General features: G+C 47.1%; 1 long non-coding RNA gene across 6 annotated transcripts; it reads left to right on the top strand.

Moving 5' to 3' along the window:
- Positions 1–1,474: 1,474 nt before the first annotated feature.
- Positions 1,475–23,300, top strand: LOC113626733 (uncharacterized). Of its 6 annotated transcripts, none has more exons than XR_003435229.1 (4): positions 1,475–1,486; positions 12,189–12,882; positions 14,085–14,961; positions 17,022–23,300. It is a non-coding gene; the product is annotated as an uncharacterized LOC113626733 (long non-coding RNA). The 6 variants fall into 6 exon arrangements; XR_003435226.1 differs by lacking the exon at positions 1,475–1,486 and adding an exon at positions 5,852–10,760 and having other exon boundaries at positions 12,849–12,882; XR_003435230.1 differs by lacking the exon at positions 1,475–1,486 and having other exon boundaries at positions 5,852–12,882; positions 14,085–14,202; positions 14,469–14,961.
- Positions 23,301–24,629: the final 1,329 nt, after the last annotated feature.

Here is a 24,629-nt window from a genome sequence, read left to right as displayed (position 1 = left end):
TATGGAATCAGATCCAAAGCACAGTCTGTGGCATTAAGTGCTGCAGGGTCCCAGAGGGAGCAATGAGGGTGGGCCAAGGTGGCGAGGTGAGGGTGGGTAGCATTCGCCTTTGAGAACATAGCCTGAGCAGAGGCACAGTGGGGATGGTGAGTGTGCAGGGGACGAGCGGTAGGGGAGTGGGCAAAGGGAAAGTTCAGGAGGGTCTAGGACAGGGAAATGACTTGATTGGTGGCCATTTAGTTTATTTTCGTATGTGTAGAATTTTGAATTTGCTTGGTTCCTAGAATTCCTGGGTCAGGTTACTCCTTCCTAGGATGAGAAACCATTCCATGGGCCCCACGTACCTGGCTGTGACTCCTCAGTGACCGCACTCAGATGAGCTGTCTAGGCAGCCAGGACGGTAGGAGCCCTCTGACTTCATGTCTGCAAGGGTACCTGTTTCCACTATATAATTACCAGCATGTAACAGACTTTTATCAGCCCTCTTTAGGATGGCTTTTGGCAAATGGGGTAGAAATCTATCACGCATTTAAATTATCAGACTCAGAGACATAGAGAACAGACTTGTGGTTGTCAAGGGGGAGGTGCTGTGGGGGAGGGATGGACTGGGAGTTTGGGGTTAGTAGATGCAAACTATTACATATAGGATGGATAGACAACAAGGTCTTACTGTACAGCACAGGTAACAATATCCAATATCCTGTGATAAACCATAATGGAAAAGAATGTGAAAAAGAATGTGTATATGTGTATAACTGAGTCACTTCGCTGTACAGCAGAAATTAACACAACATTATAAATCAACTATACTTCAGTAAAAAAAATTATACCCAGTCTCCTCTTTAAAAGGTATTCTGTATCAACTCCACTCCACTCCATATCCAAGTACGTCTCAGACCAGGAAGCAAAAGGAAGTAGGGAGTTTGTTCTTTTGGGTTGAGAATTAAGAAGAAAACTCCACCCAAATAACAGGTATGTGGTGGGAAAAAATGAGATCTCCTTCACTACTTAATCATCAGGTAAGGAGAGGGGCAGAGGAGTGCTTGGTATGGGGGAACCTCAGAAGATTTAAAGAGAGTTACAGACAGACAAGGCTGAATGTTGGATGTCATCCAACAAAGCTCTTAGAAGATTGGAGTCACTGCCCCATTTTTGAGCTCTGACCTAGACCTGGAGGTCTGGGAGACCTGGCACAGACTCAAGAGTGCTTAATTATCTTTCTGGTTCTGGGTCCTCTTTAGCCCCCTGGGAAGGGGGGCCAGGTTTGGCCATTCTTCATAAGAGCACATATCTAGACTGGCTAGTCTACTTTAAAATCCCCTGTGGGTTTCTTAACCTCTTCCTGGTTCAGTTTCCAGAGTGAAGTGTGTCCCTCCCATCCCCTACCGCCCAACACTGCCTGCTTCTGGCCTGGAAAACTGACATCCCTTTACACCAACTGACATCTGCCTTATGCTTTAGGGAACTGAATAAAAGGAAGGGGCGGGTGGGGGTGACTAGAGAAGCTTCAGGCCTGACCTGCTGTGTAGAGACTGCCTGTTTCCATGACAGCGCAAAGCTTCTCCCTCCCACTGACCACCAACTCCCACAAAGATGCTGGAGGACAGACTTGTTCCTGTAATGCTATTGTTGAGAACTTTACTGAGAATTCTTCCTTGAGCTCTACCTGCGACACCTTTAGTAGTTCTTTACTATGGTGAGGTCAGTGGGCAAATTGTTGGAAGCAACCCAAATTATTCAGTTGATTACCAGGTAAGGGGCTGTTGAGCAATAAAGGTGGAACAGAAACAATGGGAGTGCTTTTCTCTGCTGTTTGTACATTAACTCTGATATCTATTCTTAAAGTCCAGAAATATTTCCAGCAAAGCAAGGCTCACGGAAATCCTTACAACCCTCCTAGTAACATCCCCATTTCACAGATGGCAAAACTGAAGCACACACAGGTCAGTGTCTTGCCCAGGCCACTCAGCCGGTGAGTGGTTGGGTGGGATTTGAGTCCAGGCCTCTGGAGGCAGAGCCTGAGCTCTTAGCTGTGATGCCGAGTTGCCTCTCTCTACTTTAAAGGGCATCTCTCATCGGAACATAACAGATCCACTGATGTAAGAATATTTACATTACAGTGGTCCTCCCTTTTCTGCAGTTTTGCTTACTATGGTTTCAATTAACCATGTCAGCCACGGTCCGAAAATATTAAATGGAAAATTCTGGAAATAAGCAATTCATAAGTTTTAAATTGCGCCTGTTCTGAGTAGCTTGATGAAATCTGGCACTGTCCAGCTCCATCCTATATATTCAGTGTATCCCATTGTTTCGTCACTTAGTAGCGGGTTAGATTATCAGATCAACTGTTGCAGTATGGCAGGGCTTGTGTTTAAGTAACACTTATTTTACTTAATGGCCCCAAAGCACAAGAGAAGTGATGCTAGCAATTCTCTTACTGTACCTAATTCATAAATTAAACTTTATCATGGGTATGTTTATATAGGAAAAAATTTAGTGTATATGGGGTTCGGTACTATATGCTGTTCCAAGCATCCACTGGGGTTCTTGGAATGTATCCCCTGCTGATAAGGGGGGACTACTGTACTTTATAGTCACATTTCCAGCGCTCCATGAGGGCAGGGGCTCTGTCTTCTAATTTGCGTCTCTACAGAGCTGTGCACTCAAATGTAAAGGGTGATTGTAGCACACAAGGTTGTCCTTGTTTTCCCAGTGAGGAAACAGCTCAGCCCAGCTAACTCACCCGAGGTCACTTACTTTTAGACCTGGGATTTGAACCAGAAGCTGCCTGGCTCTGCTTACCCTCTTCAACACCATCTGTGGTAGTTTGATTCCTGTTTGCCATGGGAAAGAAGGAGGGTCAGAATCTGAGTTTTCCGAGCTGTCCTCCTGTAGCAGCCCCTTCCCCCGTCTCCTTAGTTATGTCCACTGCTCCGCTGAGCCTTCTGCTCTGTGGTTCCATCTCCCTTGAGGAGGTGGGGTAGGTAGTGATCAGAGCAGCCTCCAGGTTCGGGGTGGAGGGCACATGATTTTGTACAGAAGAAGAAGAAGCAATGGACCGAAGGGCCCTCTGGGGTCTTTGATGCTCTTTGATGTCTTCAGGGCACTGTCTCTGTGACTCTTAGGTTCTCTTCCCGGGCTGTAACTGGTAGGGGAGGAAAGCTGTGGGTAACAAACAATGATTGCAAAAGTGCTTCACAAACTAGAGAGGGGCCATAAAGTTTTAAAATGTAGATAATGTTATTCATTCATTTATTTTTCCCGATTGAGCCCTCTTGAGATTACCTCTTCTGAGTGTGCTATAGGCACAGATTTATTCAGTGAAAACCAGAGAAAAGTGTGTGACATGATGTATCCCAGACTCATCATGAGGGCTGGATGGAAACGTCGCATTAGTGCGCCGGTTTGGTTGTGATTTTGCACAGCACGTTGAACCATGCATTGATAATGATAGGCACATTAAACATATCAGGGGATGGCACTGAGCACAGTGTGTGTTGAATTATCAGTAAAGCATTTATGATGTACAGTTGCCTATGTTACTTTGTGGGCACACTGTGTAAAGCTCTGAACAGAGGAAGTTGGCATTAGCACCCAGAGCCAGGTCCCTGGGAGCACACAGGAGTTATTTCCTCTTTGAGGTCTGTGGCTTCCTACTTGCCTACACTGAAGCCTGTCCACTCTATTTTCTTCATAGTTGCTATGTGGTGTCATGGAGCCAAAGGGTTGAGCGTACATGAACAACACAGGGTCTGTACAGGAAGGCTTCCAGAGGACAAAGCCAGAGACCCCTTAAAGCCCAGCAATGTTCCAGGGAAAGAATGGAGAGATGTTGTGTCCAGTCTCTTTGGAATTGGGTGAAGACCTATCCCAGAAAAATACCCCAGCCTGCCTGCCAAGTGGCTGTCATTCCATATTTAGTTGTTCTCGTTAGTGGCTCCCAGAGTCTCTGGCTCACATGCAAATGTTTATGAACCGGTGCAGGATTAATCCATTGACTTCTCAGTTTGAATGTTAGAATAAGAAGTAGAATGGGGAGCATAAAGCCAGCACAGGATTTAGGGGCCTGGGTCCCGTCCTGGGCACATGGAGGGGTCGTGGTCGTGTGGTAGGGAACACCCTAGCCCTGTGCTCAGTGGATCTGAACGGAAGCAGCCTGAAATGCCTGCCCCTTAGGCCTCTCACCCAGGGCAGTGATGAAAGAAACACACTGTTACCAATGGCAGGTAGAATTGTTATTAATTAGATCAGTTAGAAAAAGGATTCAAAGGGGCGGGAACCTAGGACGGGCAAGTTTTGAGCCTGATGGGTGGGAGAGGATGCTGGTGGGTGTATGTGAGAGAAGCCGGAGGTCTGAAGGGTCTTCCTGGGGTAGGAACTGCAGTGGTGGTCCTTGAAACAGCTTAGCCCCACGAGTGTGCACGTGTGTGTGTGTAGGGAGAGTAGGAGGGTGAGAATAACTGAGTTCCATGGCAGAGGTGGCATCAGGCAAGAAGGAAGGCTAAAGAGAGAAAAGACCCCAGAAGCCACAGAACCTGTGCTGCTGCCACCTGTGGGTTCACAGGTGGGGCACAGAAAAGGTGGTAGCTTGAGAGCGGGGCAGGAGGCAGGTGGGTTCACAGGTGGGGCATGGAAAAGGTGGTGGCTTGAGAGTGGGGCAGGAGGCAGGTGGGGTTTGGTTTCAAGACTCTAGTAATTAGAACTGAGTCAGCACTGGATTGGGACTCAAAAGACCTAAGATCTCATATCTACTCACCACCACCTAGTTATGTGGTCTGGGCAAGGCCCTTCTCTTCTCTGGGCCTGACGAGGGGATTTTACTGGGAAGATTTCTTCTTCAGAAAAATCCTCTGAGAGAAAGTAACACACAGAGGTTCTGGAAAAGAAGGGGCTTCAATGGCCTGGAAGATGTTCTAGTTCCCCCACTGCCACCTGAGCTCAGGCACCACCAGTTCTCTGTGAAGGACCACACAGCCCCCCACCTTCCAACTGGTCTCTCAGTTTCTGCTCTTTTCCAGTAGAAGCCAGAATGGTGTTCTTATTTTCATTTTCTTTTTGAATAGGAAATAGATTGATATAGTATAAAATTGAAAAAGTCTAACAGGGTGGACGTTGAGGTTTCTTTCTTCTTTCTAAGAGGTAGTCAGTATTACCAGCTTCTTTTATATCCTCCTAAGGTATAGTTCATGATCACCTATAGTTCCCATTTTAAATGTAAATATACTAGATCCACTGCTCTGTAAATTAATCTTGTCACTTATTATTTCTTGGAAATTATTCCATATTAGCAAAGAACAGTCTCATTTCTTTTTTAACAACTGCATAATATTCCACTGTATGGATACACCGTAATATATTTAATGCCCGCTGGTAGGCATTTAGATTGTTGCCAGTGTTTTACACTATGTTGCAATGAGTAACATTGTACTTATGTCATTTTACACAAATACAGTATATCTGTAGGATAAGTTCTCAGTGGTAGACTTGCTGAATCTAATTCCATTTGCAATTTTGATTTATTGCAGTTACCTTCTATAACATTTCTATCAGTGTACACTACCACTAGGTATGAATGAGAACGTGCCTTTTGCCACATACCCTCATCAACCCAATCTATTTTAAGGATTTTTTTTTTTTTTTTTTTTTTTTTTTTTGCGGTATGTGGGCCTCTCACTGTTGTGGCCTCTCCCGTTGTGGAGCACAGGCTCCGGACGCGCAGGCTCAGCGGCCATGGCTCATGGGCCTAGCTGCTCCGCACCATGTGGGATCTTCCCGGACCGGGGCACGAACCCGTGTCCCCTGCATCGGCAGGCAGACTCTCAACCACTGCGCCACCAGGGAAGCCCAACCCAATCTATTAATCAAACTTGTTCAACCTTTTCCATCTGGAAGGTGAAAAATAGTAAGAGGATTTGATCTTTTTAAAAGGTAAATCAGATTATGTCACTCCTGTGCTCAAGACCATCACTGTTTTCTCATCATTCTTTGAATCCCAACTCTTGGAGCATGGCCCAGTAGGTACTCCAGACCTGGCCCTGCTACCTCTTCGACTTTATCTCCCACTTCTCTCCTCCGATTCACTCTGCTCTAGTCTTCCAGGCCCTCTGGTTCCTTCTCAAATGCACCAGGCTTGGCCCATCCCCATAATCTGTGTATAAACTCTTCTTGAATCCTTGCTTAACTCCTTAACTAGGCATGTGGGGATCAAAACTCCAAGGTGCCCAGAGGAAAAAAGCAACTGGAAGACTGATAGAACTGAGCAGAGGTTGCAGCTTCCCACTGCATCTCCAGTGCTTCCAACGTACAGGGGCTTGGTGTCAGGCTTCCCACTGAAACTCCAGAAAGCCCACCTTTCATAAGTAAAGACACATCCCAGGACTCAGGGACTCACCCTACAACTAAGGACAAAACTGAAAGAGACTCACCATAACAGAACGTAAAGTTAAGCCACCTCAGGATTAAGATGATCTGTCAGTTACTTAACAGTTTGTCAGAGCAACACACAGTACCCTTCAGAGGAAGATAACAGAATCTAGAGTCTCTATAAGAAATCATCTATAATATCCTATATACAGTCCAAACTTACAAAACAAATTCAAAGAAACAGGAAAATGCGGATCGTAGTCAAAGAAAAATCAGTCAACAGAAGCAGACACAGATAACACAGATGTTGCAATCAGCAGAAAAGAACTCTAAAATAAATTTGATAAGGTCTTTTAAAGAATCAATAGGAATGATGGATTAATTGGTAAAAAGATAGGACAGTTCAGGAGGAATATGGAAACTCTAAAAGAGAACTAAATGGGAACCCTAGAACTGGAGGATACATTATATTAAAAAAATCAGAGGATTGGTTACAACAAAAGACTGCATCAGTGAGCCTGAAGACAAGTCATCTTCCAAATGAAGCACCCAGAGGAAAAGATATTGGGAAAAAATGGATAGAGCCTCAATGACTTGTATCAGAAATTGTGGCCTGCATGTAACTGGAATTCCAGAAGGAAAAGAGGGAGAATAGGAGAGAAAAATATCTGAAGAAATATTAGCCAAAAATTTCCAAGTTTCCTCAAAAACAGCAACCCACAGGTCTAGGGATATCAGTGAATCCTAAGCAGGATAAATACAAAGAAATCCAGTACTAATTACACATAGTTAAACTGCTAAACCAGCATACCAAAGATAAAGAAAAAATATTTAAAAATATTAAAAGCAGCAAGAGGAAAAAGACTTACATATAGGGGCAAAACAGTGAGAATGATGGCCGACTCCTCAGAAAAATAAAAGTTAATGGACGATAAGTAAATCTTTGAAGTGCTGAAAGAAAAAAGATGTCAACATAGAATTCTATGTCCTGCAAAAATATATATCAAAACCAAATGTGGAATAAAGACATTTTCAGATAAACAAAAGCCTAGTGAATTTGTTTCCAGCAGACTCACACAAGAAAAGATGCTCAATGAAGTTCTTCAGGCTGAAAGGAAGTGATATCAGGTAGAAAGGGATGAAGAACATTGGAACTGGTAAGTATGAGGGTGTCTTAGCCAGCTTGGGCTGCTGTAACAAAATGCCATAATCTTGGTGGCTTAAACAACAGAAACTTATTTTGCACAGATCTGGAGACTGGAAAGTCCAAGGCCAAGATGCCAGAAGGATTAAGTTCTAGTGAGAGCTCTCTCCCTGGCTTGCAGATGCCCACCTTATTGTTCTATCCTCTAAAGGTAGAGTGAGAGAGGGCTCTGGTCTCTTCCTCTTCTTATAAGAGCACTAATCCCGTCTTGAGGGCTCCACCCTCATGACCTAATCTCCTCCCAAAGGTCCCACCTCCAGATACCATCACACTGGAGATTAGGGCTTCAACATGTGGATTTGCAGGGGGAACATCAGTCCATAGCAGTGAGTAAATACAAAGTCATGGGATGAGATCTCCAAGGAAGTGGTTATGGACAGAGACAGAATTGCTTCTGGGTACTCCTATATCAAGAGGATAAGAAACTGAGGAGGAGCCAACAAAGGAGACTGAGGGGGAACAGCCAGAAAGGAAGAAGGAAAACCAGGTGAGTGTGGTGTTTTGGGGAAGGGTCAGACTGTCACATACTGCTGATGCTGACAGGCCAATTTGGAGGAGGACTGAGAAGTCATTGCTGGGTTTGGCATCCTGGAGGTCATTGATAATGTCGACAGGAGCTGATTTAGTGAAGCAATGGGGGTGAAAGGCTAATCAGAGTGAGTTTAAGAGAAGCTTAACAATGGAAAAAAAGAGGGATAGATGTTAGGAGTTAAACAGCACTCTGTAGCAGCCTCCCTTCTAGGTAAAATGCACGTAGCATGCTTGGCTCATAACAATGGCACGTTACTACCAGATTCTCCCTCCATCTCTCTCCAGGGGAGGCTGGCACTGACCTGGTCCCTACAATAGAATAGGCAGGGCTGAGGGGCCTGCTCTTAGATGTTCAGGGCAAAGTACCGGAGTTCTGTTGTGACCTTTTCCCTCTCTCTGAGCTCCTTACCCAGGGACCCAGAGGCATGGGTGGCCATAGGTTTTGTGGTGCACTGCCAGCTTGGTGGTATATTCTGAGGCACTGTCCCACCACATTAGATGTAAACCTGCGGGGGAGGCCCAGGAAGCCAGATCAGAAGGGGCAGCTCCCTGACCCCACACTGCTGTGGAAGGACAGCTGGCAGGAGTCTCCTACTGGGGCCTGTGCACTTTTGCTCCCAGCCAATCAGCCTGAATGGCAATGATTCATTTAGGATACTCTTGGCTGAAAAGAACAGAAACTCAATTGAAAATAGCCTAAATAGTGAAGAAGCTTAATGTGTCACAAAATACATGTCTAACATAGTGTTTTCCCTGTGTTGCAAGGGAGTGAGTTACTTCCTGCCTCTGTGCTCTGCTACCTCCCCCTTTAGTTCAGCCACACATTCATTCATTCAGCAAATATGTATTGGGTGCCTGCCTCATGCCAGGCACTGCTCTAGGGGCTGGAGCTACCTCAATGAACAAAACAAATAAAATCGCTTCTCTTGGTATTTACATTCTATTTTGGAGAGAGAAACAAAAAAGTGCACGTGATGAAAAATAATACGAAACTAAATCAAGCTGGACAAGGGAATGTAAAGTGTCAGAAATTGGATCCTATTTTATATAGAAGGTCAGGGAAGACCTCTCTGATAAATGACATTTGAGCAGAGACCCGTGGAAGCAAACCATGTGGGTCTCTGGGAGAAGAACATTCCAGGTGGAGGGAAGAGCGAGTACAAAGGCCTGATGTGAAAGTGGCTTGGTGAGTTTGGGGACACAGTCATGGAGGGAGATGAGGACATAGAGGTAGCAGCAGTGGGCCGGGTCACATAGGCCTTCATAGGCCGTGGTGAGCACACTGGATTTTACTCTGCAATGGAAACTCTTGGAGGATTTTGAGAAGAGGAGTGCCTTGATTTAACTTAGTCTTAAAGAATCACTCCATCCTGGAAGAGGGTAGGGGCAGAAGCAGAGAGCCCAGTTAGAGGGCTCTGGCAATAATCGTCCAGGTGAGAGAGGATGGTTGTCTTGGATCGGGGTGGTAGCAGAAATGATGAGAGATTTTCAGATTCTGTATGTATGTTGAAGGTGGGGCGAACAGGGTTTGCTGATGAATTGGCTGTGGAGTCAAGGGTTATTCAAGGTTTTTGACTTGAATGGCTCGAAGAATGGAGTTGCCAATAACTGGGACGGGAGACTGGGGGTCAGTGGTAGTAGGTTTGGGGGTTAAAATTAAGAGTTTAGTTTTGGACACCTTTTACTTGTGCAAGTGGAGCTGTTGATTTGGCAGCTGAATGTTCAAATCTGAAATTTAGGGACAATGATTGGGCAAAGATGTAAGTGGAGACATTGGGACACAGGTGGTGCTCAATGCTGTGTGCCTGATGAGCCCACTGAGGAAGTGGGTGTGGGCAGGAAGGAGGTATCAGGATTAATCCCCAGATTCTCCAAAGTTTAAGGGTTGGAAAGATGAGTTGAAAGTAGTAAAGGAGATTGACAGGAAATGACCAGTGAAGTAGGAGGAGAACAAAGGGAAAACGTTGTCCCTGAGAGCAAATTTCAGGGAAGACAGAATGATTGTCTGTGTCACATGCTGCTGGCGATCAGAGCCACACCGACTTGCAGTGAACCTCCTCTCTGTTGGCCTTGGAGTGGTGCCCCTGAGACCTGGGGTTGTTTGTTACTGCAGCATAACCTATGCTGACTGATACAGCATGCTTTTCTCCAACTATATTCCCTTTCCTGAGTTCAGGTCCAGAGAGGATGGACTCTTGGTTTAACAAGCACTGGGGTTTTGCTAGAGAGGCATGACAGAGGGAGCAAGGGACAGGACACTGAGTGTGTGTTTAATGAAGCCTGAGCTGGACAAGGAGAGAGGTAAGGGAGATGCTAGATTCATCCTGAGGGTCCTCCCCTGATAGTTACGAGAGGGTGGCCAGAGGCAGTCAGGACAAAATGCTTCCTCTCAGATCTCTGGGGAGAACGTGCCCCCGTGTCCAGGCGGAGCTTCTGACAACAATGAGAGCCACTGAGTTTTCTTTCTACAAGGGCTCATTTTAATTTTTCTTTCCAGCAGAGCCTCTGCCACAGCTATTCTAGGTACCTGCTTTTGTTTTGTCCTTTTCAGATTGAAGCTGACTGGAGGGAGAGAGAGAGAGAATAAGAACACAAGTTCCCTCCCATTTTGCCCTTTGGGAGGGTAGGCTTTCTGCTTCTTACAGATTCTCCATGCGCTTGGGTGAGTATTGTCCTATGTGGTCTGCCCACACCCTCTAGGTCCTGATCACTGGCTGTCTATTCCAGACAAGGACAGGGATCAAATCACACATTTTGGAAGCTGGGCAGGCTGGAACCTGGTCCTTCGACTCTAAGCCCACCTCTCCCTGTACCGTACTGCAAGGGGCTAGAAGGCTCCCCATTCCCCCAACCACCTTTTCCTTGTTAGAGAAGACAAGTGGGCCTGCACAGCCATGGGCTCTGCCCCCAGAGACGATCTGCAAGTTCTGGCCCCAGCCTGCGGGCCCCCTTCCCGGCCGAGCTCAGGAAGGAAGCAGCAGTTACGACTGGATGCCTCTCCCAGCTGCCCCCCTCCAGTCCAAGACGCTGGCCAAGAGCCCGCACGCTCTTTGCTTCTCAGCCTCCGCTCAGGCACTGGCACTTAAAAGAGGCTACATGACGAAGGGCAGGAGTGTGCAGACAGGCCCCATTTCCCAAGCTTGCAGGGTGCACAGCTTGGCTGGGCCGAGCCACACCCCTGGCCGGGCACTTCTTCCACAGGACTCTGGCCTCCCTCCAGGTGGGCTCTGTGGGCCTTCCTGGCACCCCCATCCGCCCTCAGCAAAGCGCCTCCTGAAGGAAGGGGCATGGAGATGCCCCCACGTGACAAGTGAGGATGTGTTCCACAGACGGAGCCCGCTCTCAAGGTCACATGGCTCATGACACCACGGCCATGGTTCTGTTTTAGATCTCCCTCCCTCCCAGGGCGAGGACTACTAGGCCTTCAGTCTGGTGTTAGCTAGGCCACCTGAGCCTCCCCTGTGACACCTACTAGGCCAACTGGTAAACCTTGCTGAAGGCTCCGGGGTGGGCTCGCTCAAGGAGCGCTGGGGCAGGGGTAGGCGGTGCCCTGGACAGAGGCTGGGGAGGAAAGGAGAGCAGGAGAGTCAGGGCACGGGAGGGGGCAGGCCCCAGCCAGGCTTCTGTAGGCTTTCCCAGGTTCTCCTATAGGAAGGGCCCGACTTTCGTATTTTATAGGAGGCAAGTTTGTTATTTGCTCAATGACCAAAATTTAACCTCAGGTCCCTTTGAACAAGCTCTAGGCTCTTGGGTGAATCACTGGTCCTTGCCTCAGTTTCCCCCTGCGTTTTGGATTCAGTGCTCAATCACAGTGACTCTGAGAGGACAGGACACAGACCTGTTAACAAGGGCCCTATCCTGCCACAGGGGTGGAGCACATTGTGGGCTGTCTGGCTGGGTGGGGATGGTCAGTGGTTGGCGGTGACGACAGCGCCTATCAGAGAGGCACTGACTCACCGCCCTGGGGCACTGGACAAGTAGGGCAAGCCAGTCTCAGTTTTCCCAGGTATGAAATGGGTGTCGGGCAATTTGCTTCCATGGGAGGGCCTGGAGGGCTGTAACCACGCAAGGGTGTGTAAAACCCTGGGAGCCTGAGGATGCTGGCAGGACAGCCAAGGGTTTTAACTGGCTGAGGAATTAGGAAATTCCTTTAGAAGAAAGAACAGTTGGGGAGAGTGAAATGGCGACCCAGGGAGAAATTGGTGCCCTTGGGAAGCCATCTTAGCGCCCAGCAAAGCCCTCTCTCACAAGGCAATCAAGTTGTTTCTTCTGTTCATACCAAAAGGGCCTTTTTAAAATGCAATTAGGCTCTGTTTTATTATGTGTGACAGACGAGGCCATTAACCATTCCAACGATTAAATCAGACTTCATTAAAAAAAAATGGAAGTAACTGTAAATTGCCTTGGGTCACGATCGTTTAGAGCCGAGACACTGCAAAGGAAAACATGAGGGAGCTCACTACCATGAGGAAGTTAATCAATTTGACACCCCTGGCGGGCTGCGCACCCGGGGAAGAGCTAGCTGCACGCTCGCCTCTCCCGGTGGTGGGATCCCGGTGGGTGTGGAGTCGTCACCTCTCCCTCCCCAGAGCAGAGCCAGGAAGGCACGAAAATAACTTGAAAGTTTGGGGGAAATGGGGATTTCTTTTCCCAGAGAGGTTTTGCTAGTTTTCTTTTCTGAAAAATTACGTAAATATATCAAACGTGATACCAAGTCATACATAATACATTTTTTATGTTTTTGCACCAGAAAGTGACTTTAGAGCTATAACGAGCAGTGCTGTGTAAGTATGATGTGTCTCCCTTACCCCCAGGCAGGGTGGGGGGCATCTCTGGACGTGCTGATTTTCAGTTTGTCTCCCTCCTCAAGGCCTGGCGTGGGCTTGCTGGTGGGTCCTGAGGGGGCCCCTATGTGGGGTGCATCTTGCCCTCCTCCCCTGTGTGTGGGTGGGAAGGAGGGGTGGAGAGGGCAGTGGAGCCCAGGGGGCCCACGAAAGACAGAAGTCGGGAGGAGACCCAGCTCCGGCACCCCTTACCCCCAGGCCCCCTTATCCCAGAGACACCCAAAGCCCAAGCCTCCTCCAAGGGTGGGGTGGGGATGCAGGGGGGAGGGGGAGGGGTTTGCAGGGGTGCAGCGGGGAGCCAAGGAGGTCCAGAGCAGGGTGAGGGGCTGAGAGGTGTCTGGGGCAAGTCCCCGGCCTTGGGCTGGCACCAGGCGACGAGGGTGGGCAGAGGAGACTCAAGGCTGCCCCAGGCAGGGATGGGGGCTGTTGGGAGACTCGGCCTTGTCCACGTAAGCGTTTCCTGGCTGGATAATTAGCCTAAGTCCACCCGGGGGGTGGGGGGGAGGGTGGGGGTGTTGGGGGGGGGGGGGGGGAGGCAGAGGTGGGCGGAGTGGGCGCTGTCAGCCGCTGAGGGCTGGCCCTGGCACCCTGCCCTCTCTTCCCCCTTCCTGCCGCCCTGGTGTGGCCTCCAGAGCCCTGCGCAGGGCTCACCTCCTCCATGAAGCCTCCCAGGCCCCACCCGGGCTGCACTTAGGGACCCTCTGGCCCCCCGGAACTTGCCTCCCTGCTTTGCTGGCACAATCTGAAAGCTGCGAGTCAAGTAGTCCCTGGCCGTCAAGCTGTCCTCCATTTCTCCCGGCTCCAGCACAGCACACCCTGCCCTTCCTTGTCCTCTGTTTAACTACTCTGGCCCATTCCCTACAGCCCAAGGTCAAGGCCCTGACCCCTTTGCGGCCTCAAGGCCCTTCAGGAGTTATCCCCAACTACCTCTCTGGCCTCCCCTCCTTCCAGCCTCCTTAACTCTGTAGGTGCCACTCCCTTTGCCTGGTTGCCTGGGCCTCCCTTTTCGACCTGGGGAAAATCCTACTGTAAGTCCTGGCCACCTCCACCTGGAAGCCCTCTCAGATCTATCACGTTTGGTGAGTCACAGCAGTTTCCCTCCCTCCTTCCTTTCCTTCTCTCGGCAAATATTTACTTCGCAGCGTCTGTGCCAAGCCCTGTATAGGAGCTGAGAACTCCGAAGAGAGCAGGACAAGGTCTCTGCCTCCATGAAATTGACATTCTGGGCAAGACAGTTGATACATGTGAGATCAGGAGGAGGTAAGCGCCTTGAAGAAACATAAGGCTGGGTCAGGGGACAGGGAGGGATTGGGGTGCGGCCAGGGAAGGCCTCCAGGGCAGAGGAATTTGATCCGAGGCCTGAATGAAGTGAGGGAGCAGAGATTCTGGCAGAGTGGCCTGGAGGCCAGGGGCGGGAGGTGCTCCGTGTGTTCCCGCAGCACAGCTCTGTGGCCTGTTTTGCATTGTGTTGCCACAAGTAGTTACTCAAGGCAAGGAGTGTCTCATTACTCTCTGAATCTACCCAGGAGCCCGGCTCTGTATTGGGCACAAGAGGGCCATTGGCACATGCCTGCAGGACGGCAGATGAATGAATGCGTGAACCAAGGGAGAAATGAGTGAATTCCTGGACCTGTGCTGGGCACTGTAGAGAGTCTGTCCCCAGCTGCCCCAGTAAATGTGGACAGAGCCTTAACTTCCAGCCACAGTGCTCTGCATCCCAAGAGCTCCATCCCTGGACTCCCATCCCTCAAGCCGGAAACTGACCACCTGGAAGCCTCTAGGGCGCCCGCCCTGCTGGCACCGTTGTTCTTCTTTCCTGGCTGTGCCAACAGCGAGAGGCAAAACGTGCGTTTAGGTAACATTTTGACGTCTGGGACAGGTTTGGTGGGCTCTGGCAATAAGAGAGCATGGGTTTGCACGTCCTCATTGTTTCCTTGTTTGCATCATTACGTTGTGTGTTATTTGCAGCAAAGATGGCGTTTCATACAGAGGAGAATCAGGCCTCAGACTTTTCTGTTGGTAAGAAGTCCAAAATGACAATCCTTAAGAATGTTAGCCTGGGGCAGGCAAAATCTAACGATTGTCTCCACAGTACCACACCTGTGGATGTGATAGGTTAAATGCTCCTGGCCTGTGGTGGTCGATGGTCCACGAGCTTGTGCTTGTAGCAGCAGACAGGCCCCTTTGGGTCCAGCTCTGTCCTTGTCCAGACATGGCTGGGAAGCTGGCTCCCCAGTGCAGCCGAACCTGCACCCCTTCCCTCACCCCTTCCTGCACACCACTCACCAGATGCCCCCGGACCCTGGGGAGCAGCACGGTTGCCAACCGTGATGATTTCAGTGGTGTTTTTCCTTCCTGGAGACCAGGACCTGCCTGAAGTCCGTCAATACAGAACTCCTCCTATGCACTCCTGGGCCGTTTCCTCCAAGGCCGCACCCTGGGGAGGAGTGAGTCACTAGAGCCATCTGCAGAGGGGCTGGGGGCAGGGGGCTGGCTTCTAGGGGTGGGGGTTTCTTAATTGTTTTCTTTGGCCCTTTGCTCATGGCTCAGTAAAAGCCAAGTTCTGTTCTGGCCTGGAGCCGTCTAAGCAGAGGCCCGAGCTTGGCAGGCCTCTAGTTTTCTCTGGCATCAGAGGTGCTTTCCGCAGTTTTCTGCCCTGAGAGCGCTGCTGTCTTTGGAGAAGACATCCTGTTCATACACCGGACACCAGGAGAGGGCGCCCAAGGAGTCGCCTGTGTGCCCTGGAGACAGCTCTCATCCTGGTGTCCTGTCCGTCACCGCCAGAGTCCCCAGCCTCTCATCCCTCAGACCCCAACATTGGGAGCCAGAGATGATGGGCTCTAGTTGAAACTCTGACTCTTAACAAGCTGGGTGGTCTTTGCAAATCACATCTCCTCCAGGACCCCCAGCTTCTTTGTCTGTTAAATGGGGATTAAAAGGAAAAAAATTTGAAAACCACCACTCTGTCTTGCCAACCTCACAGAGCAGGAGCCTGTATGAAGCTCCAGTCAGGCAGACTGGAGCCATGGCTTAGAAAGGGCAAGGCAGATATGCGGCAGATACTCCGCAGATCAAGCTGGTGGCTATTTTTATCGTTAACATTGTAGCCCTGTGCTTCTCTGGGCAATGCTAGCCTGGGGACAGACAGCCGGTGAGGGGTTGAGAAACCTTTAAAAGGAGAGGTAATGAAAAATATTGAAGTTAAGGTTAATTTTCTTAAGCAATAAAGCAAAATCGGGAAATAAGTACTAGTAGTTAACCAAAAAATATCAGCCACCTTTTTGTCTTCTGCCAATATTATATAAATACTCACTTGACGGAAAAAGAGAATATAGTAAAAATGGTTATTTGTGAAATTAACAGAAAGCAAATCGCTGAACTATTGAATCAAGCCTAACATCATGGGTACTTTACCGTTCAATGTCTTCTCTGCAGAATGAAGGCATTTTCCCACACTCCTGGGTCCTTGTCTCGGGTCCTTCTGACCCTGACTCTTATTTAGAGATGGCCTCCAGCTCTGAGGGAGATGGGTCCCCTCTCTTCAGTGTCTCAGGGACTTCCAGCTTGAGCGCAGGGATGCCTTACTTCATGGCTTCCTCATCTGGAGCTCTCCTGCAACATCAAAGAACAGTCAGGGCTGCAGAGTTGAAAATAGTATTAGAACATGTGTTCACGAAGTGGTGACGGGGAGGTGACAGTCTTCAACAAGCTCACCCTCCCATTCTCCACGACTCTTTCAAGCCAGCTTCAGTCTCCTCAGCTTTCCTACATGACCTCCCCTCCTGGGCATCTGATGACCAAGTGTCCTGCCCCAAGAAGAGGGAGGAACAGCCATCAGATGGGCACTGGCCTCCAAGCCTTCCAGCAGCCTCATCTGCACCAGCTTCCCCCTCCCTCCTGTGACAGTGGGTGGTGGGTTGCTCGGAACCTAATTCCAGGGGTTCACGGCCCTGCCCTTGCACTTCTCTCCTCTCTCTCTCTCTCTCTCTCTCTCTCTCTCTCTCAGATCTAAATGCGTTGTCTCCCTTTGTGGAAGAAAACCCTCCCTCAGCTCTTTGTCCTTCTGCTCTCATTCACAGTCAAGCTTGTCAAAAGAAGAGTCTACACACCCTTCCGCACTCCCTCAGTTCACTCCGGGCAGATTTCTGACACTGAACCTGCTCCCTCAGCACGGCCTTGTGGAGATCTCCAAGGACTTCCACGTTGCCAGATCCATTGGGTGCAATTAAACATTCATCGGCCTTGCCCTCTGAGTCCCTAACAGGCCAGTTACCATCTCACTCCTTCGTCAGCCCCTTTCTCTTGTTCAGAGACCCTGATCTGCTGGTCATCCTCCTTCGCTGCCCCTCCGGCCACTTCTTTTCCCTTTGCAGGTTTTCCTACCTCCTCCATCTGACCACTAAAGGCTAGAGGTCTTCTGGGCTCTGTGTTGCGTCCTTGTTTTCCTTTAAATCCTTTTAGTATAGAACATTTCAAACATACATTAAAAGTAGAAAGAATAGTCTAATGAACCCCTATGTACTCACCCATTCTCAACACTTACCAAATTATGGTCTAAATATTCATAACATTCGTAAATATTAACTCCTCTCCCCTGGTTTATTTTTAGGCAAATTCCACACTTCATATTATTTTATATGTAAACATTTCAGTATATTTAAAAGACAAGGACCCCTTTAAAAACATAGCCTTGATATCATTAACACACTTAAAGGCTGTGTAACTATAACTGGTTAGTCCTTTTTGGTTCTGTCTCTTTAGAAATCTCATTGACACCATGGGCTTAAATAGCCTCCGTAGGCCAAAGATTCCCAGGCTTAAATCTTCAATCTAGACCTCTCTTTCAGCTCTAAAGTCTCATTTCTAATTCTCTGCTTGACATTTCCACATGCAGGTCTCAGAAGCATCTCAGATTTAACGTGTCCAAAACAGAACTCATGATTTCTACCCTAACCCAGCTCCTGCTTTGGGAGACCCTATCTTGGTAAATGGCATCGGTGTCTGCCCAGATGCCCTCATTGTTCTTCACACCTCCTTCACCCTCACGCCCTCCTCCAATCCAACAGCAGGTCCTGTAACTTCTTCCACCCAAATATACTTAAAATATGCTGACAATCCACTTCTTTCTATCTCCACAGCCAAACCAAGCCACCACCTGCTCTTGCCTGCACTGCAAGAGCCTTGTAACAGGTTTGTGTCTCTCACTTGCAACTCTGCTGACACTCCGCTGCACATGAGCAAGTCTGTGCTGGGCAGTAATATATCAGAATACTTTCCTTCCAGTTAGTAAATAATCACTCTCCTTCGCCACTCCCCACACCAGAGCTCCACCCCCCAACCCCCACCCCCTGCCCCCCGCACCCTACGCCCTCCCTCTGTCCATCCAATAAACCAAGCCTGGCCAAGCAAGGGGCCTCAGAGACCTTGCTATAGTTTGGGTCTATGTGCTCAAATACTTAAACCTTCACATGGTATTGTGATGACCTAAGACTTCAGGTAACTTCCCTCATGAGAGTCAAGGGAAAGATCCAGAGAACTTCTGCTCTCATACTCTTCAACAGCCAAGATAATATATTAAAAAAAAAATGTGAACTTGCCTTTGAGGTGGGGGAGTAGTGACTGGGAGGGGAGATGAGAGGAACTTTTGGGGTGTTGGTAATATTCTGCTCTAGATCTGGGTGGTGGTTACATAAGTATGTTCACTTCGTGAAAATTCAACTGGGCTGGGTTCTTACAATTTGTGTACTGTTCTATCTATCGGTTATATTTCGATAGAGTTTTCTTAAAATATGTCAGACAGAATTTTCCTGTGGTTTTGGCCCAAGAGGGCAGTTGTCTCTTAATCTTACCTTTTCTCTTGCTCACATCCTCTCCAGAGGCTTCTGCAGGGAAGAGGGCTCCTGCCATCCAGGACCGGCCTTGCAGCAGTCATGCCACAGGTCACCACCAGGGGCGCTGTGCCAGACTCCAATTGTTCGGTGGATGGATAGGGTAGAACAGGCCTCTTCCCCCCTGTTACTCTCTCCCCTCAGCCTCCACGAGATCAACTCCTCCAGTCTATTCAGGCAACAGTGAATTTCTTACCCAGGAGTTAGGAGAGCTTCTGGAATTGATGAGCTCCCGGACTAAGATCTGAGTTCTGGCTAATCTGCACTTCCCCTTGAATCTCACTGCGGGAGACACCTAAAGACTCAGGCCCATAAAATAAAGCCATGAAAAGATGCTCAGTCTCACTGCTAATAAAGGAAAATGCAAATTAAAATCTCAGAGAGACACCGTTTCGTTTTGCTTGGCAAAAACTTAAAGGCTGATAATACCAAGTGTAGGCAACTATGTGGAGAGTTCAAAGTTCTACAGGTGGGAGTATGAATCGGTAGAACCACTTTGGAAAGAAGTTTGGCAACAGTCTGAAGAATTGAAGATGCTCCTGCCCCATGACTCAGGCATCCCACTTCTAAGTCTAGTAGTGCAGAGGAGTGTGGGAGCCTCGCTGGTACAAGAATCTTCTTACAAGGTCATTTCTAACATTAAAAAATACAAAACAACCAGAAAATAAAATTTTGAAATTGTGTCCTATTTATATAGAAGTTAAAATAAATGAACTGCAGTTCACATGTATCAACACAGATACAAACAAAGGCAAAATGTTGAGTGGAAAAAACAAGTGCACAAGGAATGTCCAGTGTGATTCCATTGGGAAAAAGTTTCAGGACATGAAAATCAGCACTGTAAGATGTGTATGGATGCAGACATGTGTATTAAAAGTATCAAAGTATTAAAAGCTCATGGGAATGATAACACCAGTTTCACGATAGTGGTTTCTGCTGGGGAAAGGGGAATGATACGCAGGAAACTTCAGCTCATCTGTTGTTCCATTTCTTAAAAGTGAAAATCTGGAGGAAAGATGGCTCAGCATTAAGTGTGATAAAGCCAGGTAGTAGGTACATTTTTCTTTTCTATCCTTGTCTGTACGTTTGGTATGTTTTCCAATAGAATCGATCAATTAATGAAAAAAGCTACTTAGGCCTCCCCAGGGGAAGAGGGCATGAAGGCTCCCTCCCACTCCAAATGGTTCACCTGTCCCACGGTTGAGCCTTTGCTCCCAGCACCGTCCTCCCTTCTTCCAGGCACTTAGGTGGAAAACTCTAAAGCACAATGTGGAAAATTCTACCCTTCCCCCAGGCCAAGCTTCTGTCCCAGAGTCCTGTCCTCAACACTGCATCATACATCTGAGCCTTTGGTCTGGGTAGTGGCCCAACTTCAGCCTGACGTAAGGAAACATGGCGTTTAGGAGCCAGACTACCTGGGTCTGAGGGCTGCCTCTGCCACTTGACTGAGGGGCCTTGGATGAGTTACTCTGATTCTTTGTGCTGTAGGGTGGAGGGAGCACGGCTGGAGGAGAGGGTGACCAGGTGGCTGGCCAGGTGAGCAGGGGCAGCTCAGGGGGCTGGCGACCCTCATCCTATGTGGAAATAGGCTACTTCCCACAGGGTGACCAGATCTTATTTATATGTGGCAACAGGAAATGGCAACCCTCTGTCCACCCACCCCAAACCACGGGGGAGATTGAATTATTTTAGCATCAGTTCTTTCTATTTCAAGTCTAACACGCAAGTAATGGAGTGCTGGCCATCACTGGTTCACTCTCAGAGATTCTTCCTCATTGAACCCGACACCGCCATGCCAAAGACAGAGGTCCCGGCCATGGGATGGAAGAATCCATGGCCCCAGATTGAGTTATGGGCTCTGATAACTCTTTCTTGAAGTTTGAGGAGTTTCACATCTTATAGTAAAGGGGCAGAGTTGGAAAGCCCACCCAGGTCTGATGCCTCCCCAAGCAGTGCTCCCTCCTCTATAGCAGTGCTGTGCCACTCCACAGTCCACTTAGCACGGGGGGCCCTGTAAGAGATGGACTCAGGGGCCAGGGCAGGTTTAAGGGGCCTAATAACAAGATGTAACCTTAGTAGGGAGAGAGAAGTGCTTTCCTTAGCTCTGAAGGTGTGCAGAGGAGCTACAAAGTCAAGGCCAACTTCAGAGGCAGGTGGAAAGGTCAGCTCAAGGCCTGGGCTTGGAATGACTTAGGTGGTTCACCTAAGGTGAATCTTGGAAGAAGATGAGTGGGGCATGGAGAATTGTAAAATCACAGAGATTGCTACTGTCTATCCGTTTTCCTCTAATAACAGAATCCCCCCTTCCTTTTTTTAAGCTAGGCACTTGGCTGCCCAACATAAAAACTACATTTCCCTGTCTCCCTGGCTATGTGAATAAGTTCTAGCCAATGAGATGCAAGCCAAAGTGGAGAAGTGTTCTCATAGAGAAGAGGTGTTCCTTGTTCTTCCTTTTTTCTTCTTTTGTTCCCTGGAGAGCAGAAGTGTTGGCTGGTGTTGGAGCAGCAATCTTGGGCTTTGAAGTGACCATGTAAGCTGTACTAATGGGACCACAAGATAGGTGCCTCCTCCTCACAGCACTGTGGGGTGTCATACCAGCCAGTCCTCCTACCTGTGGACTTTTGTGTGAGATAGAAATAGTTTCTACTTTGTTTAAGCCACGGTTCCTGTGGAGTTTCTGTCACCGAATCCCAAAATTACAAAGAAGACTACTATTTTCAGTTTTTTGATAATTCTTCTGCTTGCCTTTTGGTGCTGGTCTGTCATGGATAGCTTTCCAACCTTTGCTACATTTTCCCTGTTTTAGCAAAGAGAGAACAGAACTCACTCAGGCTCAGGCCCTTGGCAGGCACCAACATCTAAATGTAATCTATTGACATTGTTTTGTTTCTATGGTTTTTATTTTTAGGTTACCATTTAATTAAGGTAAAGGACACTGCTTTTTCATTTACAATAGTGACATGAGATCACTTTCCTTTTTAAATAATTTACTTAAGCAAAAACAATTGAGTCGATTTAAAAGGTATTAAGTGACTGAGAGCGCAGGTTATATCAGCCACGGCAGAAATCAAGGAGGTAGCTGGAGGATGACTAAAGCTTGGAAAACAAGGGTATAGATTTTGCTGCTTCAGAGAGAATTATATAAACATTTCCTCCCCCAGTATTTTTTGGTTTTCATTTTGGATGATTCAAAGTATTCTTGTAATGGGGTTTCCTAATTCCTCAAGACAATAATTTAGTAAACACTCCCAGAGACCGTGCATAGTAGTTAAAGAGTCTGAGTGCTGAAGTCAAACTCCCTGGGTTCAGTTCTTGGCTCCTGCAATGACCAGCTGTGTGACCTTGGGCAAATTACTGTAATTCTCTGTGTCCAACATCTCACCTGTAAAATGGAGTTGATGATGTTATTGGGAGGATTAAATGACACATTGTATGTAGAATTCTGAGCTGAGTATCTGGCCTACATGAAGATGTAATAAATGGCTGCTGTTATTATTACTGTTATGTCTGACTTGAACACGTCAAGAAATCAGTGTTGAAAGCTTTATATTAAGCCCTTGGGAGTTGAATAACTCTGTCCCGATGCTCAAGAAGGTTTGCATTTTAAAGGGAAGGTTTATCTCAGTTTTTCTATTAATGTCCTTTTTCTGTTCTAGGATCCAATTCAAGACACCACGTTGCATTAATCTTCACATTTACCTTAGTTACCTCCGATCTGTAATAGCTCCCTACTTTTTCCTTGCCTTTCATAACCTTGACACTTTTTAGGAATACTGGTCTGATATTTTGCAGAATATCCTGCAATCTGGACTAGTCTAATGCTTTCTCACAATTAAAGTGATGATCTTGGGGAGGAATACTACCGAGGTGACTTGTCCTCATTACATCATATCAGAGGGTACGTGGTGTCAATGTCTTACTACTGGTGATGTTAACCTTGAGCAATTGGTTCGGGGGTGCCTGCCAGGTGTCTCCACTATACAGTTAGTATTTTTTTCTTTTTATACTCTATTTGTTAGATGAAGGTCTAAATCCAGCCCACACTCACAGAGAGAAAAATTAAAGTCTCCTTCCTGGAGGGAGAAGTATCTAAGAATTTGTGAACATATTCCACCACAGGAATTAATAAATATTTGAGGAAGATATTTTGAAACTATACTCTGTTTTGTCTTAGACCTTCACCCACAACTTTTAGCATTCATTGGTGAATCTTGCCTTCAACCATTGTTACTGTGATGTTCTCATGGTGGTTTTCTATTTCCTTCTTTTGTTCTACATTGATTAGTTGGAATTCTTATGAAGGAGGAGTTGTCTCATCCCCCACCCCATTTACTTATTTAGTCAACAATTAATTTATATCAGTATGGAACAATAAATATTTATTATATCATTTGGGATATAATTCAATAGTAATGTATTAGGAGCCCTTTCACAGTGGCTTGTGTCCTTTGGTAAGCCCCCATAATTATTTTTGAGCACTTCCTTAATTTTTGATATCACAAGATGCTCAAAATTCCTCTTTTGTTTCCTCTGCCCTAGCCCTGGGATCAACCATTTCTCCAAGGACCCCTGTTCCTTTCATTAGAGAATGATATTTAGAAACCAAGATCTGGGCACTAGGTGTGCTCATTGCTATGGGAGTGTCATTGTTTCCAAATCCTCTCAATGAATAGAGTTAGGAATATATGTATGTACACTAACTCATGTGAACCCATCTATTTCTCTCTCTCTCTCTCTCCCTCTTTCTCATCATCATAATAAATGAGCTTCCACTGATCTCCAACACTAATCCAATGCAACGGGGGTTCATTCTAGCCTTCCTCTCTTGCTTATTTGTAACTTCTTTCTCCAATAGTGAAAAGCCTGACTCTCAGGATTAGTATCAAAAGGGGATGACAGGAAAAAAAAAATCAGTGAATGTAAAGGTACATCAATAGAAATTATCCAATCTGAAGAAAAAGAGAAAAAAAGATTTTAAAAAATGAATAAAGCCTCTACCACCTGTAGAACAATATCAAAAGTTCTCATATAAATATAATTGAAGTCTCAGAGGAAGAGGAAAGAAAGAATGGATCAGAAAAAATATTCAAAGTTGGGCTTCCCTGGTGGCGCAGTGGTTGAGAGTCCGCCTGCTGATGCAGGGGATGCGGGTTGGTGCCCCGGTCTGGGAGGATCCCGCATGCCGCGGAGCGGCTGGGCCCGTGATCCATGGCTGCTGAGCCTGCATGTCCGGAGCCTGTGCTCTGCAAGGGGAGAGGCCACAACAGTGAGAGGCCCGCGTACGGCAAAAAAAAAAAAAAAAAAATTCAAAGAAATGACTGATATTTTTCTAAATTTAGTGAAAGACATAAATATGTACAGATTCAAGAAACCTAGAGTATAAAAAGTAAGATAAAGGCAAGGAAAATCACATCTAGGTTCATTATAGTCAAAACACTGTAAACTAGACATAAAGAGAATATTTGAAAGCAGCCAGAGAAAAACAGCACATGACATACTGGACAACAATAATTTTAACATTCACCAAGTTCTTAAGAGAAAACATAGAGGCTAGAAAACAGTGGAACAACATCTTTAAAGGGTCAAGAGAAAGAGTTATCAGTTTAGAATTCTATATCCAGTAAATTTATTCTTCGAAAAAGAAGGCAAAGTAAATATTCTTTTACATTGCCTGCAGAACTTCACTGGAAGAAAAGCAAAGCAATTTCTTCAGGCTGAAAGGAAGTTATACCAGAGGGAAATTTGAACCGCCTGGAAGGAATAAAGAACATTAGCAATGGTAAATATCTGGGTAATATA

The sequence above is a fragment of the Aethalodelphis obliquidens genome, unplaced genomic scaffold (genome assembly GCF_003676395.1).
Source record: "Aethalodelphis obliquidens isolate GAN/ISIS:26980383/991018 unplaced genomic scaffold, ASM367639v1 scaffold19, whole genome shotgun sequence".
Taxonomy (NCBI): Eukaryota; Metazoa; Chordata; class Mammalia; order Artiodactyla; family Delphinidae; genus Aethalodelphis; species Aethalodelphis obliquidens.
The sequence above is the reverse complement of the archived record's forward strand: the minus strand, read 5'-3'. Positions and strand labels throughout refer to the sequence as shown.